This window comes from Fulvia fulva, chromosome 7 (genome assembly GCF_020509005.1).
Source record: "Fulvia fulva chromosome 7, complete sequence".
NCBI classification, from domain to species: Eukaryota; Fungi; Ascomycota; class Dothideomycetes; order Mycosphaerellales; family Mycosphaerellaceae; genus Fulvia; species Fulvia fulva.
The window spans coordinates 3,253,702-3,271,085 of record NC_063018.1 but is presented as its reverse complement, the minus strand read 5'-3'; positions in this window follow the sequence as shown (position 1 = coordinate 3,271,085).

The window sequence follows — 17,384 nt, the reverse complement described above, 5'->3', positions numbered from 1 at the left end:
AGCTACGAAAGAGGAGCGCGAGGCGCGGCGAAGTTATATAGTTATACTAAGCCGCGCTAACCCGATACGGAAGGTCCGCGGAATAGCCGGGCCGACGCTTCGGTAGTAAAGGGTCGCGGGTAGCCCGTAATAGTACCCCCCCTCTTAAAAGTCGTCTTAGTCCTCTAAGCGTCTATATTTACTTGTATATCTACCGTCTTATACGGCTACTTACTCGTTAAACTCTATACCCTTATAAAAGCCTAGTTATCCTCTAGATCTTACTCTTTCTACCGTATAGCCTCCTTATCTTTAGCCTTTACCGTTTACGAAACACGTTACTTAGTTAGCTAGTACGCCCTAGGCCTAAGCCTATCTTTAGCGAACACTCGCGTATAATCCTTATAACTACGGTTAGGTATTATTATAGGCCCTACGGGTCCTACTCGAGTATCGGTATAACTACCGTTACGGTCGTAGAGCTAAGGGCGGCGAGTTTTACTTATACCGGTAACCCTAGTCACAAGAGTAGGCTTTCCCGTAACCTGACTTATATAGCGGTACGTAGTAAATATATACGGATTAGATTCTATTAAAGGTAAGGCTCGAGTCGACTTATTCGTAACGGTGTCTCTATTAATCCTAATCGTATTAAGTCCGAGCACCTTAGCGTCTAGCGGTAACTAGTTAGATAGAGCTACAAAACTTATAGACGTAGACAACTCCGGCCGGTTATAGTAAAAGTCTATAATAGCGGCGGCTACCCTCGTAAATAGGTCCTTAGTAGGTTACTAAGTTTCACTATCCTCTATATCCTAATATCCGACCTATCGTACCTTGTACTATATATCGACCTTACGCTTATACCCCTTCTTTACCTTCCTAGTACGCTTCCTCGTATATATATCTAAGATCTTATCTACCTCGTACTCGATCGCCGCGGGTACCGCTATAATATCGGCCTCGGTATTAGCTTCCGTTATATTAGGAACTATAACTACGGGTAGCGGCGGTATAAGGTACTGTCCCTCTAGCGGCGGTAGGTTAGTATCGTCGGCGCGCTATAATAGCGACGTATAGAAATAGTTATCGAGTCTAGCTAACGTATCGGAGAGCTTTAGCTTATAGGAGAGCTTCGAGGGCATGACTTCTACGATCTAGTATAGTCTAGTATATCGTCGATCTAGTTTCTTAGAAGGGTATATCGTACGGATATTCTTCGTACTAAGGAATACCTAATCGCCTACCTTATAGTCGGGCGAGATACGGCGATATCGGTTAGCGGCCTTAGCTTATAAGGCTTAGGACATTCTTATATTCTCTTAGAGGAACTGATATAGCTCGTAAAGGCGTCGGGCGAATACTTCGGCGGATTTACTATCGAGTCGCTAAAGAGTCGTTATCTAGCGGCGATCCCCGCCTACCTATAAGTCGATACGTTCCGTAAACTCGGAGTTATATCTAAGGCTTATGTAGAAAGGTAAGACACCGGTAGTCTCTAACACGTAGTTATTAATAGTAAACTGAGCTAGGTATAGCCATTTAGCCTAGTCGCTCTATACCTTATTAACGTAGGCGCGTAAGTACTGTTCTATATTCTAATTAGTACGCTTAGACTAACCGTCCGTCTCGGGGTAATATAATAAACTTAGCTTACGTTAAATCCGTAGTATCTTATATAGCTACTTCTAGAAAGTTACGATAAACTGTTTCCCTCTATTAGAGGTGATTATGTCTAGGAGCCTACGTCGACTAAATACGTACTTTAAGAACAGGCGCGCTATATTCTTCGACGTTATAGCTCTAATAGGAATAAGTTCTACTTCTTTTATTAGGCGGTCCGTAACGGTTATAATATTGTTATAAGTCATACCGTCGAGTTCGCTATCTAGTAAGTCTACTATAAAGTCGACTAATATATAGCGCTAAGGTCGTTCTAGTATAGAAAGTGGATGTAATAATCTAGGTGGCTAGGTATATAGAGATTTCGTCGTACGGTATACTCGGCAATTTACGGTATATCTACGTACTAATCTTACTAAGCTAGGCTAGTAAAATTCACGTACTACGAGCTTATATATACGGGCTCTACTAGGATAGCCTACTACTAGTACGTCGTAGTTCATCTTCACTATTCGAGTCCGTAGCTTCTAGTTATCCGGTACCTATAAGCTCTAGTCGCCGTACTAATTACGGACGTAGAGTATATCTCCTTCTACCTTATAGTATACTAGGTATACCTTCGCCTTTTAAAGAAGTGGCGGGATTACGTCACCTTTCTATAGCATCTTAATTACTACCTTGAGCTCCTAGTCTACGGCGTACGCTATTACTATTCGATACTCGAGTTTAGCCTCGTAATTAGCCTCTATCGTAGGCTTCGATACGGTAGTAGCTTCTACCGGTATAGCGGCTTCGGCTAGTATAAATTCTATTGCTTCTAGGTTTAGTAGAGTTTCCGTCTCTTTAGTAACATCTTCTACGGTTACGCGTATAGAGTCGATCTTAAGGAATCGCTTAGGCGGTAGTAACGTCTAGTACTAATCCTAATTACGCGGATTGTCTACCCCCTATAGAAGGTCCTAGCTACGTCTCGTTAGACTATCTAGCTTTATGCCTTAAACACCGGGCCTATAGACGATACGGAAGTTGTACTAAGAGAGGAACTTAGCCTACCTCGCCTAACGTCGATTGAGCTACTTCGTCGTTATAAAGTACTCTAGGTTCTTATGATCTATAAACACTTTAACCGGTTCGATAGTATTATTATCTACTTCGTAGGCCAATTTAGGCCTCTACTCTTCAAACGCCTTAATAATAGCTAATAGCTCCTTATTATAGATCTTATAGTTATACTCTTATAGACTTAACTTCTTAGAGTAAAACGCTACCGGGTATAGGACGCCTTCTTTATTATATTAGGAGAGGACGCCGGTATTAACAAAATCCGAGGAGTCCGTCTTAACGACTATCTACCTCCCCGGTACGTCATATACTAATACGCCCGCTTTACTAAATACTACCTTCAATACGTTAAACGCCTTCTAGTACTCTGGTATCTAATCGATTCTTCTATTCTTATAGTTACTAGGGCTATCGGACTTGGTCAAGTTAGTTAGCGGCGATATAAGTCGTAAGAACGCTTCGATAAACCGTCTATAGAAGTTAGCGAAGCCTAGGAACGCTTACATATCCTTTAGGTTAGTTAGAGCCTCCTAGCTTTAGATATATTCTAGCTTGTCGGGGTCTATTTCAATGCCTTCTAGCGTAATGATTAGGCCTAGGTATTTGACTCTCTACTAATAGAATTCGTATTTATTAATATCTATAGTCAACCCGGTATCGCGTAGTTTTATTAAAACCTTCGTTACGTACTTAATATACTCTTCGAGTATGTCGCTAAAAATTAGCACATTATCTAGGTATACCGACACGAAGTCGTTAAGGTGTTCCTATAACACACTATTAATATATAACTGAAACGATGCCGGGCCGTTATATAGACCAAACAGTAAGACTAGACATTCGTATACTCCGTACCGCGTAGTAAACGCTATTAGCTATTTATACCCCTCGGCAATACGAAGCTTATTAAAGGCTATAACGATGTCTAGCTTCGTAAAGTACTTCTTACTATATATCCTATTAAGGGTTTCCTAGATCAAAGGTATAGGGTACCTGTTCTTAATAGTTATTATATTCAGCCCTCGATAGTTAATATATACTCGGAGTCCTCCTCCTAGCTTACGTACTACTAGAATAGGAGCTAGGGACTAGCTTATCTTCTAACTAGCCTTACGGACTTTGCCTTTGCTCTCCTACTTAGTGACCTATTTCTTGACTACTTTATTCTCTTACGGTATAAGCCTATAGGGTTTGCGGTAAGGAGGCTCTTATAGGCCGTCGGGCTTAATATAGATTTTATAGTTAATGCCCGGCCTATAAGGCGGGAGCTCTTTATAGTCTTTAGCTAAGAACGCGTCCGTAATATAATAGTACTCGGGCGGAAGCTTCTCCTTCGGGTTGTAGTTAAATTGCTTATTTAGGAACTAATTAAGGTCGTTAGCTAACATTACGCTTAGCTTTAACTCGCCGTTACTATCCATTTCGCTAGACTCGTTACCCGTAGGTAGAATATAGAAGTACTCGGCCCTAGGCCGGTACGTATATATCTCCTAAGCGTAACGACTAACGCCTTAATAGTCTACTTTCTTATCGTCGTCTATATAAGGACGAGACGTTTAACTCCGCCCCTACTACCGTAAATCCTAGCGACTCCCCGGTAAAGGGCTCTAGTCCGCATTTTGTACGTTACCGGTATTAGTAGTTTAGGGACTAAACTGTTATCAAAGTCTTCCTACGAAGATAGTAACTAAAGTAGTAGTCTGATCTAAGGGCTACTTTGCCGGTTTCCTAGAAGATGTTAGGGTTATACTAGCTTAACTAAGGTAGGCCGAGGACGATCTTGTATTCGAGGTCGGTTACGTAGTATATTATTTGCTCGTAATAATGACCGCCGATAACAACGTCGACTAAGGCTACGTGTGTAATACATCTAGTACTCGCCTTCCTATTGCCTAGTATTAAGTTCTTACTCTAAACTAGGGGTATTAGAGGGATATTATATTTACGTATATATTTCTAATTAAGAAAGAGAGAGGTCAAAGCAGAATCTAGTAGGCCTCGTACCTTTCTATTTTGTATTATTATAGGTAGTACTATATAAGGGTATATATCCGGTAACTATAGTTCTAATATATAGGCCGATATCTTAAGTTCTCCGCTATAGTCCGTCTCTTATATTCTATACCTCTCGATCTTATACTCTTTCTAATTCTTGTTCTAACTACTATCTACTATACTTAGGTAGTAGCCCCGGCATTTCCCTACTCGGTAGCAAGGGCGCTTAAGTTCGGAGTCGCGTTACGTAGTCGAGGTAGGCGGTAGTCGCCGTCGTAGCCGTATATCTCGTACTCGGGGTTACTAGTAATATATAGTCCGGTACGGTAACGGAAGTACTTACTCTACTTCTTTAGATCTTCGCGACCCTCGCGGTTAAGCGGTAGTAGATTCTAAAGGTATACTAGTAAGTCTTCCTTCTTCTTAATGCCTAAGTACTATAGTAGACGCTATACGATCGCGCCGGTCGCGCTAGCTACGGTAGCTATAGTAGTCATTACGTTACTAGTAGGGCCTAGGTTCTAGTTACCTCCTCCGCCGCTACTACGAGGGCGGTTATTGTCCTACTAAGGGTATAGCTACTCGGTCTCGTAGAAGGTCTCGTCTAACTCGGTATACTCCTTAATAATATCCTATATACTATTTAGGCGACGCTTAACCTCTCGGTCGCTAAATATCTTAATAAAGTACTTACGGTTTAGGCGGTTACGGAAAAGCATTAGCTTAGTATTATCCCCCTAGTCTATCTAGGTACGTAACTTCGAGTAACGTACGAAGAATGCGATAAAGGATTCCTTCTACTACTACTTATAGGTTATAATATCGACTATAGCCTTTATAGCTTCGTTCCGAGTGCCGTACTATCGAGTTATCTAGTCTAGTAGCTCCTCGCCGGTACTAAACTCGTTATAAGACTAATGTCCTAGGATAGGGATGCGTAGCTTAATAGTAGTCTAGACTTTACTATTAGTCTATCTATATAGGAAGCGGAGAGCATCCTACTCGGTACGGAAGGTCGCTACTATAAGCTTTAGTAGGATACTCGTATACTAACTATCGAAAGATAGGTCGGCATCGTTCTTAAACTTCTTAGGATCTAGTACTCCCTTACCGATCTCTATACTACGCTCTAAGGTACGGTCGATATTAATAAGACGCTTAGCGAGGTCTACTAGCGGTATCTATATACGATTAGTACGTCCTCCTCTAGTACGTACCGTCTCTTAGCGCTCGTTACGGCGGCGATTGTCGCGGCCTCGATCCTTATCCTTATTGCTACGGCCTAGGCCGTCATTATTATCGTTATCTCTACTACTACCCCTACCGCCTCCGGTAGCGGCTTTACGATATATACGCTAAAGCTTCTCGAGGGAGGTCTCTTGTAGGTAAGAGCGCGAGCGTAACGGACTACGGCCTCGACGCCTATTACCGTTAGTAGTGTTATCCTCTATAGCTTAGAGTCGAGTCTTTAAGTTATCGATCTCCTTCTATAACGCCTAGTTTATACTCTTAGTATCTTGTGCCTTCTTCTTAGCCTCTTATACCTTCTTCTTCTCCTTTTCGCTAAGATTGTGAAATTGCTTATATAGATTATTAGCTTACTTATACTTATCCTAGACCTCCTTTATCTTAGCGAGGTCTAGTACGTTCTTAAGATCCTATACTATCTTCTATAAGGCGGACTTCTTAGTTCTAAGTATCTAATAGATACGGTCGTATTCGGCGTAGAGGTTACGGTACTAGTCGTTCTAGAGGGCGTTTATACGTTATAAGACGTCGACTTGCTCGGTAGCGGTCTAAGCGGTATTAAATCCTCGTAGGATAAAGTCGTATAAAGTCTTAGGATAGTCTCGGACTAACTCGGCGAGGTCGTTCGCGTCGACGTTCTAGAAATTACTAGCGGCGATATATTCGGCTTCGTCGAGGGAGTAGTAAATAGGTAGTATATCGTTGCTACCCTTCTCCTACTACTCCTTTAGCTCGTAGAGTTCTATAAAGTTAATAGCGCCTCTCTATTCCCTATTAAGTACCTTCTCCTATACTATATCTAACTCCTACTAAAGAGCGACGCCGGTATTAATCGTAATACGCCGGTCGTTATCTTAAGTCTAGGACTATAGAAAAGATAAGAGATCTAGGAAAAGAGATATACGCTTACCTAAGGGCTTTACCGGTAGTAGTATACCGTTCTAGGTTATAAGTCCTACTAACTCGTTATAGTATAGGTATTAACGCGACCTATTGCTATCGCTAAGGTCTTCGCGGCGTTAACTTCTCTAGGTATCTACGTACTCGGCGCCTTACCGTGTTCTACTATACGCTCGTAGTCGCGTATTCTTTAGTTCTATAAGTCTGTTCCTCTTATTACGCGTCCCTTACCTAAATCCGTAATCTAGGTAGGGTAGTAGAACAAACTATAAGGGCGCGCGTACTATAGGGTCCGAGAGAGATAGTGATTGTTCTACGAAGCTACAAAAGAGGAGCGCGAGGCGCGGCGAAGTTATATAGTTATACTAAGCCGCGCTAACCCGATACGGAAGGTCCGCGGAATAGCCGGGCCGACGCTTTAGTAGTAAAGGGTCGCGGGTAGCCCGTAATAATATAAGCCCGTATAATAACTTCCTATACTTCTAACGTAATAGTTATAAGCCCGGTTAGCGCTTACTAATATTCGCTACGATAAGGAAGCCCTAAAGTAGAGTTTATATTATTATAGTACTACTACTATAACTAGTATAGTAGTATCCCCTAGGCCTAGTAAACCCGCGTAGAACTTTTACTAGCCTATAACCTATTTTGTAGTTATAGCTACTACCGAGACCCCGGTAACTACCGGTACCCTACCTTAGAGTACCGTAGTTCTAAAGAGCTATAACTAATAGGACAATTTTAACCTTTAGCTAGAGCTCTACGTAGAGTCTTTAAATGTCTAGAAGTATATAGATCCTTACTAACTAAGTAACGAGCTAATAGAGCCTACTTACTTAACGTTTAAGGAAATCTAATAAGCGTATACGGTAGGAGACGCTATATTAAGAGACCTTATTAAGCTATAATAAATAGACGTAGACCGAAGGTAACGGATATACGACATCTTTACTACTACGCGATTAAAGCTCACTACCTACCTTATCCGTACGACGATAGAGCTAGGGTAAGAGCTAATGTACGGCTAGAACACCCTTAGAGCAAAATACTAGGCTCTTACGGATCAGTATAGTCTAGACGATATACTACGTAAGCGGTAGCTTACGCTTAAGCTATCTAGGCTTTAGAAGGCAAGCGTACGTAGAATCGATAACTAGTGCTTAGACTAGTTAGTTTTGTAGACTAAGATACTTAAGTATAACTACGCCGAGTACTACGATCTTAGTAGACACTTCCTACTTACTATTTAGTAGAAGTAGGCTCTAGCCTACGGTACTTCTCTATATAACGAGTAGAAGCGTAACAAAATATTACTATAAAAGCTTACTAAGCGTTACCTCGAATAGATACGCGACACCGTACTAGTAATAACTAACGGTTAATTAGTCTTCGTAACCTTCTCCGGAGAAACCTTAGTAGAGGATGAAACAGTACCTATAGATACTAGTTAAAAGGAAGGTGACCGTAGTAGTAGCCGTATTAATAATAACCGTAGTAATAGCCGTAGTAATAAGGGTCGTAGTAGTAGCTACGGCGATAAGAACAAAGATAAGGACAATAATAGGCTAAGCGGCTACTAGAATATTACCGGCGAGCCTAAGGACACCTGTTATAAGGGCCTGTTCTTATACGATATAATTAACCCTAATAAGCGCCTAGTACAGGATTAGCGCTTAGAGTAGTAGAAGAAGTACTAGAAAAACTTTATTAACTACTACTTAAGCGACGACGGCTAGCGTCTACTTAGCGTATTGAATCGTAATAATCGTAAGGACTAGGAACGTAACAAGGCTATTACTAATACGAGGAGGGCATTACTAAGCGATACGGGCTTTATTGGCCTTACTGTTCTTTCTAGCTTAATTAGCAAGTTGAGCATTAACTTTAGGGATTACTAGGTATATAATAACTGGCCAACGAGGCGTCATCCCGAGGACATGTATATACGTAAGCAAGACTATAGACCTTGAGTCGTGGAAGGTTATACTACCGCAGCAGGGCAACCTAGGAGACATAATATCAATCCAGATCGACACGACACAAGGCCCTATCCAGATCCATAACGTTTACAACCCGCCACCGCGGGGTCGGACGAGTAGGGAACTAGGAACCCTCGCCCACCTAGAGCGGACCCTAAGCCAAGACACGAAGCAAGTACTCCTCGGCGACTTCAACCTCCACCACCCACAGTGGGGACTCGAATTCACTCCCCCGCACGCATTTCTAGGGGGGAAGCTACTGGACATAACCGCACGCTATGGAATGGCCTTAGTAACACCAAAGGGAACAGAGACGTGGAAGGCCCGTACTAGTGCAAGCACGATCGACCTATGCTTTCTATCACGAGAACTTGAAGAGAGACTAGTCCAATGCCGACCGAACTACGCGCTAGAAGCCTCCTCAGACCATATCCCTATCCAAACGACGCTAGGGGTGAAGGCGATAGAGGAGCCAGCAAACGAACCACGCCGTAACTGGAAGAAGGCACGCTGGGACGACATAAGAGGCTTCCTAATAGCGAACCTACCACAGCATAGAGAACTCGAGACGACAGCTCAGCTAGATCAAGCAGCGGAACAGATTACCTCGGTCATATGGCAAGCAGCGGAACAATACACGCCGTTACTCCGGCCCTCAACGCAGCAGAAGGCCTTCTGGACCCCTGAATGCTCTACGAAGGTAAGGGAGGCTAGAAGGGCAAGGCGACAGTGGACGAAGGAGCACACCCAAGAGACGTGGGAGCAATACTGCCACGCGACACAAGAGAAGAAGGCACAGATAAGACGCGATAAGCTGCAGGACTGGAGAGCGACGATCGGGCTCGTTACAGAAAACCCGGAACAGATGTGGAGACTTGCTAAATGGGCACGACTACCTGAAGAGCAACAAGCCCCTCACTTCCCCCCAATCGTAGACCGCGAAGGGATTGCCCAGGCTACGCCCCGGGGCAAGGCAAAAGCGTTAGCCGACCATTTCTTTTCGACGCAAGTAGAGGCAGACCTTACGGACATCGACCCGAGCACATACCCGGAACCCCTGGACATGGATTGGGCGGTTAGCTCTAACACAGTAACAGGAGTCATAAGTAAGCTAAAGGGACGAAAAGCCCCAGGCCCAGACAGGATACCAAACGTACTGCTAAAAGAGTGTAGAGAAGAGATCGCGCCGAGCCTTGCAAACCTATTTACCGCGTGCCTACGGCAAGGGTATCACCCGAAGCCGTACAGAGAGTCTATGACAGTAGTGCTACGCAAGCCACAGAAGGAAGACTATACTCAGCCCAAGTCGTACAGACCAATAGCACTTCTAAATACGATAGGGAAGGTCCTAGAAAAGATAGTAGCCCAGAGACTTACGCAGCTTGCCGAGGACAACCACGTACTCCCAGCAACACAGATGGGGGGAAGAAGCCAGCGATCGACACTAACAGCAATGGAGCTAATTACGGAGCAAATTCAGACCCTCTGGCACTACGGCAGGAACCGAGCGGCGTCCTTACTATCCCTTGACATCGCAGGGGCCTTCGACAACGTCTCACACCAAAGGCTAATACATATCCTACAGCAGAAAGGCATCCCCCAGTGGGCAACGTCGTTCGTCTACTCCTTTCTCCAGGAACGGACGACATACCTAGTCCTAGGAAGGTACACGTCCGACCCGGTGAAGGCAGAGACTGGAATACCTCAGGGATCTACTCTCTCCCCTATCCTGTTTCTGATATTTATGTCGGATCTAATCCCCCTACTCACCTCTCCGCAAACTTCAGCATCGGGGTTCGTAGACGATACAAACATCCTAGCCTGGTCAGACTCGACAGAAGAGAACTGTCGCCTCCTTGAAGATAGGCACAAGAAATGCGAGGAGTGGGCAAAGAAGCATGGTGCCCGGTTCGCCCCTGAAAAGTACCAACTTATACACTTCAGTAAAGCGAGAACACACCATAATATGAAGGCGGCGGTAAGAATCCAAGGCTACGAGACCAAGCCATCAGCGGAGCTACGAGTACTAGGGATCTGGCTCGACCCGAAGCTAAGCTGGAATGTACAGATTAAGAAAGCCCAGAGTCGAGCGCAAGTCAATGAAGCCTCGATAAAGAGGCTTACGGCATCTACATGGGGAGCAACATTCGACAAGGCAAGAGTAATGTATAAGGCGATCGTCAGACCAGCTATGTTGTACGGGGCACAGATTTGGGGAACAGGAGGCGCAGGCAAGCCGATCCCGAAACGGATAGAGCAACCCCTAAACAGGACACAGGCAGGCAACCTACGTAGGGTACTAGGCGCATACAAGACAACGTCAACAAGCACGGTAGAAATGGAGACAGGAATACCACCAATCGGCCAGTACATCCGGGGAATGAGAATTCAATACGCGGCAAAGACGACAGGTTACCTAGCACAAACCACGATCCAGGAGGTAAAGAATAAGATAGAAAGCCGCTACCGGAGAGGGGCAGGATATAGGACAAGCCAAAAAGAGGATGACCTTACTACCTTTACGGCCGTACAGACAAGCACCGAATGGCTAGCACGAAAGGAGGAGGAGCGTAGGACTCGCCAGGCCGGCGGGAGCAAGGCTAAGACCCAAAACCTAGCGGAACAGATAGCGAGCTGCCTATGGGAGCAGGACTGGAAAAGGAAGCCCCCTAAGACAACAGGCCCGATAGCGCTCCGAGCCTTCCAGAGACACAATTACCAGCTATATAGGGACCTGACAAGGGCCGAAGCAAGCATAGCGATCCAAATCAGGTCCGAACACATTGGATTAAGGGCCTACCTGTTCAGGAGACGCGCACTAGACATCTATAGCCCAGCCTGCCAGTGTGGCTACCCATCGCAAAACCCAGAACATATGCTACTACGATGCCCGCAGTGGGCGAGAGGCAGGGGAAATTGGAGGCACCAAGCGGGAAGGAGAGACTACAAGTCAATTATTAGGGACAAAGGCAACATTCGCCGAATCTCTCGGTGGATACTACAGCAGGGATACCTCCAGCAGTTTAGCCTCGCGAGCGAGACGGAGGAGTGGATAGACAAGAGGCGGAAGCGAGGGGGGTTGCAGATAGGGTAGTCATCAGGGCAGGCCCATGACACTAGCGTACCCCTAACAAGGGAAATTTAAGACGTCAACGAGGAGGAAAAGACAGGCGGGAAGGAGGAGGGGTTTTCACCAACACGGTTTCCCCTCTATATATACAAAAAACAAGATAGTATAGCTGCATAGGCCAAAGGGCACTACAACAGCTTAATGAAATATCTATCTATCTATCTATATAATAACTGTTTAGACACTTATGTAGTCTATCTTTATAACTAGGAGGGTATAGAGTTTATTATAGAGGGCCTTACTACCTTAGAAATCTAGGCTAGAACAACCACCTTTCTAATTGTAGCGTTAGGGCGTATTTATATATCAATTAGGGGCTGTTAGCCAGAAGAAGTATAAAATCGTCAAATCGATCTCTACGCCAAAACAAGACACATTCGAAAGCTCTTATTAAGGCTATTCTAACGATATATAAAGCAGGCCACTGCCCCTAGGACTAAGGGAGTTCTACCTTATTTAATCTAGACAGCTTGAAGCTCTCTTCACCCTATTTCTTCAGCTCCAAACGCCGCGGAGGTGCCTAGCTACATTAGGCAACTCCTAGGCAATAGTAGCCTAGGCTACGGCACTAACGGCGCCTACGGCCCTATAGGCGAAGCCCCCCTAAGATAACTAGTAGCAACTTATAGAGGACGCAAACAGTATAGAAACTAACGATTAGCTCCCTTACCGGTCTCTATAGGTAATGATCACTTAGCTACGTACGGCGCTTGTACTGTCGTATTACCGAGGGCAATAAGAAATAAGGACGACGTCCTAGGCGATTAGTAAGGCCACCCGGAATCAATACCCCTATAGCTAGGCATTGGTCGCGGCATTGATACTAGGCCCCCGCCTAACGTACGATGTAGTTACGATCCGTATTGTAGTAAAGGAAGACTAGGCCGAAGTTGCGAAGCTATCGAATAAGGAGCTCGCCTAACGAATTAACTAACTAGGGGTAGTCGTAGTGAACTAATAGTCTAACGGCACTCTATAGATCTATACTAGCTCTGCTACTACTAGGAGGTACCTAGAGGTATAGCTATAGTAGGCATCTAAGGTTACGGCATTAGCGAAGGTCTTAACAAAACAATTTACGATCCTAGTCTACGACATACCTAAGGAGTTTGACCTAACTAACTAGGGTCACCTACGCGCTCTCTAAGAGGACAACCCGGTCACTCTTAACTCTCTAATCTAGAAGGCGACTTGGCTCTATAGGAAATGGCTAGAAGGCAAGAAGGCCTCGGCGCTAATAGTATAGCTATAAGACGCGAAAGCGGCGGATCTAGCGATAGAACAAGGCCTAGTCTAGCAATATAGCCTCAAGATAGTAGAAAAGCACTCCTTATCCTTTCGTGTCCTCTAATGCTTCAAATGCTAACAGTATAGACACCAAACCTATACGTGTACAAACAAGCAGGCCTACTCGAACTGTATAGGAGACTATATGTCTAGGGACTATATATCGACTACGAGACGGTACGCGAACTGTCCGGGGCACTACCTATCGTATAGTGCGGAATGCCTATAGCGGAAACTAGCGAAAAACAAGGCAATCATAAACAGAACCGTCGCCCTAAGATTCTACGGCGACCGTAAGGCTAGCCTACACCGGAACTAACTAGCGGCGGTCGGGTATAAGCGCCCTAGGGCCGAGAACGATATAAAGGATACGTAACCTAGGGCGTACGGGAGGCCACGTGCTCTACTAGCTACGGCGAGGGAATCTAACTAGGCCCGGCTCCCCTTTAGTATATAGCCAATAGGCGTAGACTAGGACGTATAGGGCAGTAGGACATAGGACGATATAGAGGAAATGATTATCAATGCTAATAACTAGCCTCGACACGCTTAGTATTATCTAGTATAACGTTAACTATAGCAAGGATATAGTCCAGAACCATTTCCTATACGAGGCGGACCCGCGCGTCTACTACGTCCTTATAATCTAGGAGCTATAGATTAACCCGTACTATAAGAGACTAACGACCTATAAGTCACTAGGCTATACGACATACCTACGAGGCGACGGCAGACCCCGCACGTGCTTCTATATCAGCAAGGACATACTAGAATCTAACTGGGAGGTAGTGTACTACGTAGACGAAGAAGGCGGGGGCGATATTACCTCCCTCTACGTAGGTAGCACCTAGATACATAACCTATATATACAACCGCTAGCCTCGAGGTCTAGCCGCGACCTAGGGGTCTATAGACACCTAGACAGTGCGCTTAAGAGACAAGGGTGCCATATCGTAGTAGGAGACTTCAACATATACTACCCTTCCTAGGAAAGCCTTATGTAGCCGCACCCTATAGCCGACGAAGTACTCGACTTGATAGCGAGCAACGCAATTGCCCTTAATACCCCGAAGGACCTAGGCACCTAGAAGAGAGGGGGACTCTAAGGCACGATCGACCTCTCCTAGATCTCAGATAGCTACTACTATACGGTAACCTACTATAGGATCGAACATGAACTCGAGGCGTCGTTAGACTACATGCTAGTCAGGACCTCTATTACGACATAGATACAACGCACACTAGCGAGAACCCCTAAGCTAAACTAGGGAAAGGCCCACTAGGCCAACATCTAGGCGTACCTTAATGACTCTAAGAGGCTAGTCTAGATCGCGTAGTAGTAATACAACAGTAAAGACGAGATAGACGAAGCAGTCTAGGGGTTAATAGACGAAATAAGAAAAGCGACCTCACTTCACGTTCCGCTTACCTAACTAACAACATAGTCTAAACTATACTAGACGCCGGAGTGCACTACGGTAGTAAGAGAAGTAAGGAGAGCCCGCCGGGTATAGACGAGTAGCTATAGCGAGGAGGCCTAGAACGTATATAGGGAGGTATACTAATAGAAGAAAGCTATGATACGAAGGGAGAAAGTAGTCGGCTAGAGGGCTATAGTAGAAGAAATCGCCGGCAAGCTAGAGAGGATGTAGAAGCTAGCGAAATAGGCCCGACAGGACCCTACATAGGGCCCCTCCTTCTCTATCCTAGCGCTATAATCGCCTAGTGGCCCGGTTAGCGACCCCGAGGCTAAGGCGCGTCTACTAGCTAGTAAGTTCTTCCCGCCCCTAGTCGAGGCTAATCTAAGTAACATAAACAGCTCTACTCCCCTAGCCCCTAGCATCGCGGTCTAATAGGAGGTGTCCGAGGGAGAAGTTACCGCTATACTAAGGAAGTTACCGGCGAAGAAAGCCCCGGGGCTGGATAGGATCCCAAACGAGCTACTAAAGAAGTGTAGAGATCAACTAGCCCTAGCAGTTGTAGCGATCTTTAACGCCTGCCTACAGACCGGATACTACCCGATAGCTTTTAAACAATCGACGATAGTGGTCCTACGTAAGCCGTAGAAGGAAGACTATACGTAGGTGAAGTCGTACCGCCCAATTACGCTCCTTAATACTCTTAGGAAGGCGCTTAAGAAGCTGGTTATAACGAGACTCTCCGAGGCGGTAGAGGAATACTCCCTACTCCCGGACACCTAGATAGGTGCGCGCCTATAGCGATCGACGCTATCCGCGATAGAACTTATCACCTCTTAGGTAAAGGCTATCTAGTATAAGAATAGGGACAAGGTGGCTTCCTTACTTAGCCTAGACATATCGGGAGCCTTCGACTACGTATTATACCCGCGGCTACTCTATATCCTAAGGTCGAAGGGACTCCCTGAGTAGCTTGTCAACTTCGTACGGTCCTACCTCTAAAACCGTAGTACGTCGATCCTAGTCGGCTAGTATAGAAGCCTATTTCAAGCAGTCTATACTAGAATCCCGTAAGGCTTAACGCTAGTACCTATTCTATTCCTCTTCTTTATAGCGACGCTGCTCCTAGCCCTAGAATCCCAGAACACCGCTACGAGCGGCTTCGTAGACGACATAAATATCCTAGCGTAGTCTTCCTCGACTAAGGAGAACTGTAGGCTACTAGAAGAGAAGCACAAGATCTACGAGGACTAGGCTAGGAGGCACGGGGCTCGGTTTGCCCTAGAAAAGTACAATCTAATACACTTTACGCGCCGGCTACGGTTCTATAATATGCAAGCTTCTATCTAGATATAGGGGCACACGACTAACCCGGTAAATCAGCTTAGGATCCTCGGACTATAGGTAGACCCGGCGCTACGGTAGAGGAAGCACGTATAGGCAATATTACGGAAAGCTAAACAGAATATAGCATTATGCTAGAGGCTCACTACGTCTATATAGGGGGCGGACTTCCGGTAGTCACGACTTCTATATACGGCTATTATACGGCCAGTCCTTACCTATAGTAGCTAAGTATAGTCCTTAGGCGAGAGGGCCTACCTATCGAAGGGACTCGTCGCGCCGCTAGCGAATCTCTAAAACCAATGCCTAAGGAAGGTCACCGGGGTATATAAGTCGATACTAACGAGGATGCTTAAGTACGAGACCGCTATACCGCCGATCGACCTATATATCTAGGGACTACGGACCTCCTACTTAGGCAAGTCGGCATAGTACCTAGTATAGAAGGTCATCGCTAGTATAGTCGCAAGGGCCCGCGAATTAGTACTAGCGTATAGGGGCATTCGACCCGGAAACGAGCCGAACTACCGGGTAAGGGACGAATAGCTAGCAACATAATAGGAAGGTAAGAAATCGTTTATAGAGTAACTATAGAAAGAGAGGTGGAACAACTAGGTTATAGGGCATAGTAGACGCCCTTAGCTAGCGGGACAACCTAAGGAATAGTCAGCTATAAAATCCGCGGTTAAGCACCCCCCGAAGCTTATCTACTACCGCCTTACGAGGGTATAGAGTAGTATAGTAACCTAACTACGAAGCGAACACATCGGCCTCTAGGGGTACCTATTATAGAGGAAGGTTCTAGGATACACGAATACTAGCTGCCCCTACGGCTATCGCTCCTAGAACGTACGGTACGTACTCCTCGTCTATCCGAGGTAGTCGCTAGGAAGGGGGGAGTAGATAGCAAAGGCGAGGAACCGGACGATTAGGGTACTTCTTAACAACGCTAAGGACCTACGGCACATTACGAACTAGATACTAGAGAAGGGCTGGCTAGAACAGTACCGCCTAGTAGGAGTAGTGTAGGAAGAGAGGACACGACGTAGCGCGACGAGACCGGCTAGGAGCGGGGGCTAACGGGGTAGTGACATAGACTACGTACGTTTAGAGGGAAAGCTAAACTAGACAAGGAGTAGTCGGGGGCGGGAAGGGTTTTCACCTATTCGGGTTTCCCTTTATATATAACAATAGATATATACCTATATAGGCCGGATAGGGTCCTAGAACAGGGGAATGACAAATCTATCTATCTATATCAATTAGGGGCCATTTATTCACCTTACTAGATGTGGCTTACTACCTAGGCTTTTATATAAACGTTATCTCTTATATACGTATAGAAAGAGCCGGACTCTAGTAGTACGGACGTAGTAATTCAATCTAGTATAACGACACTAAATTGATAGACCTATACCG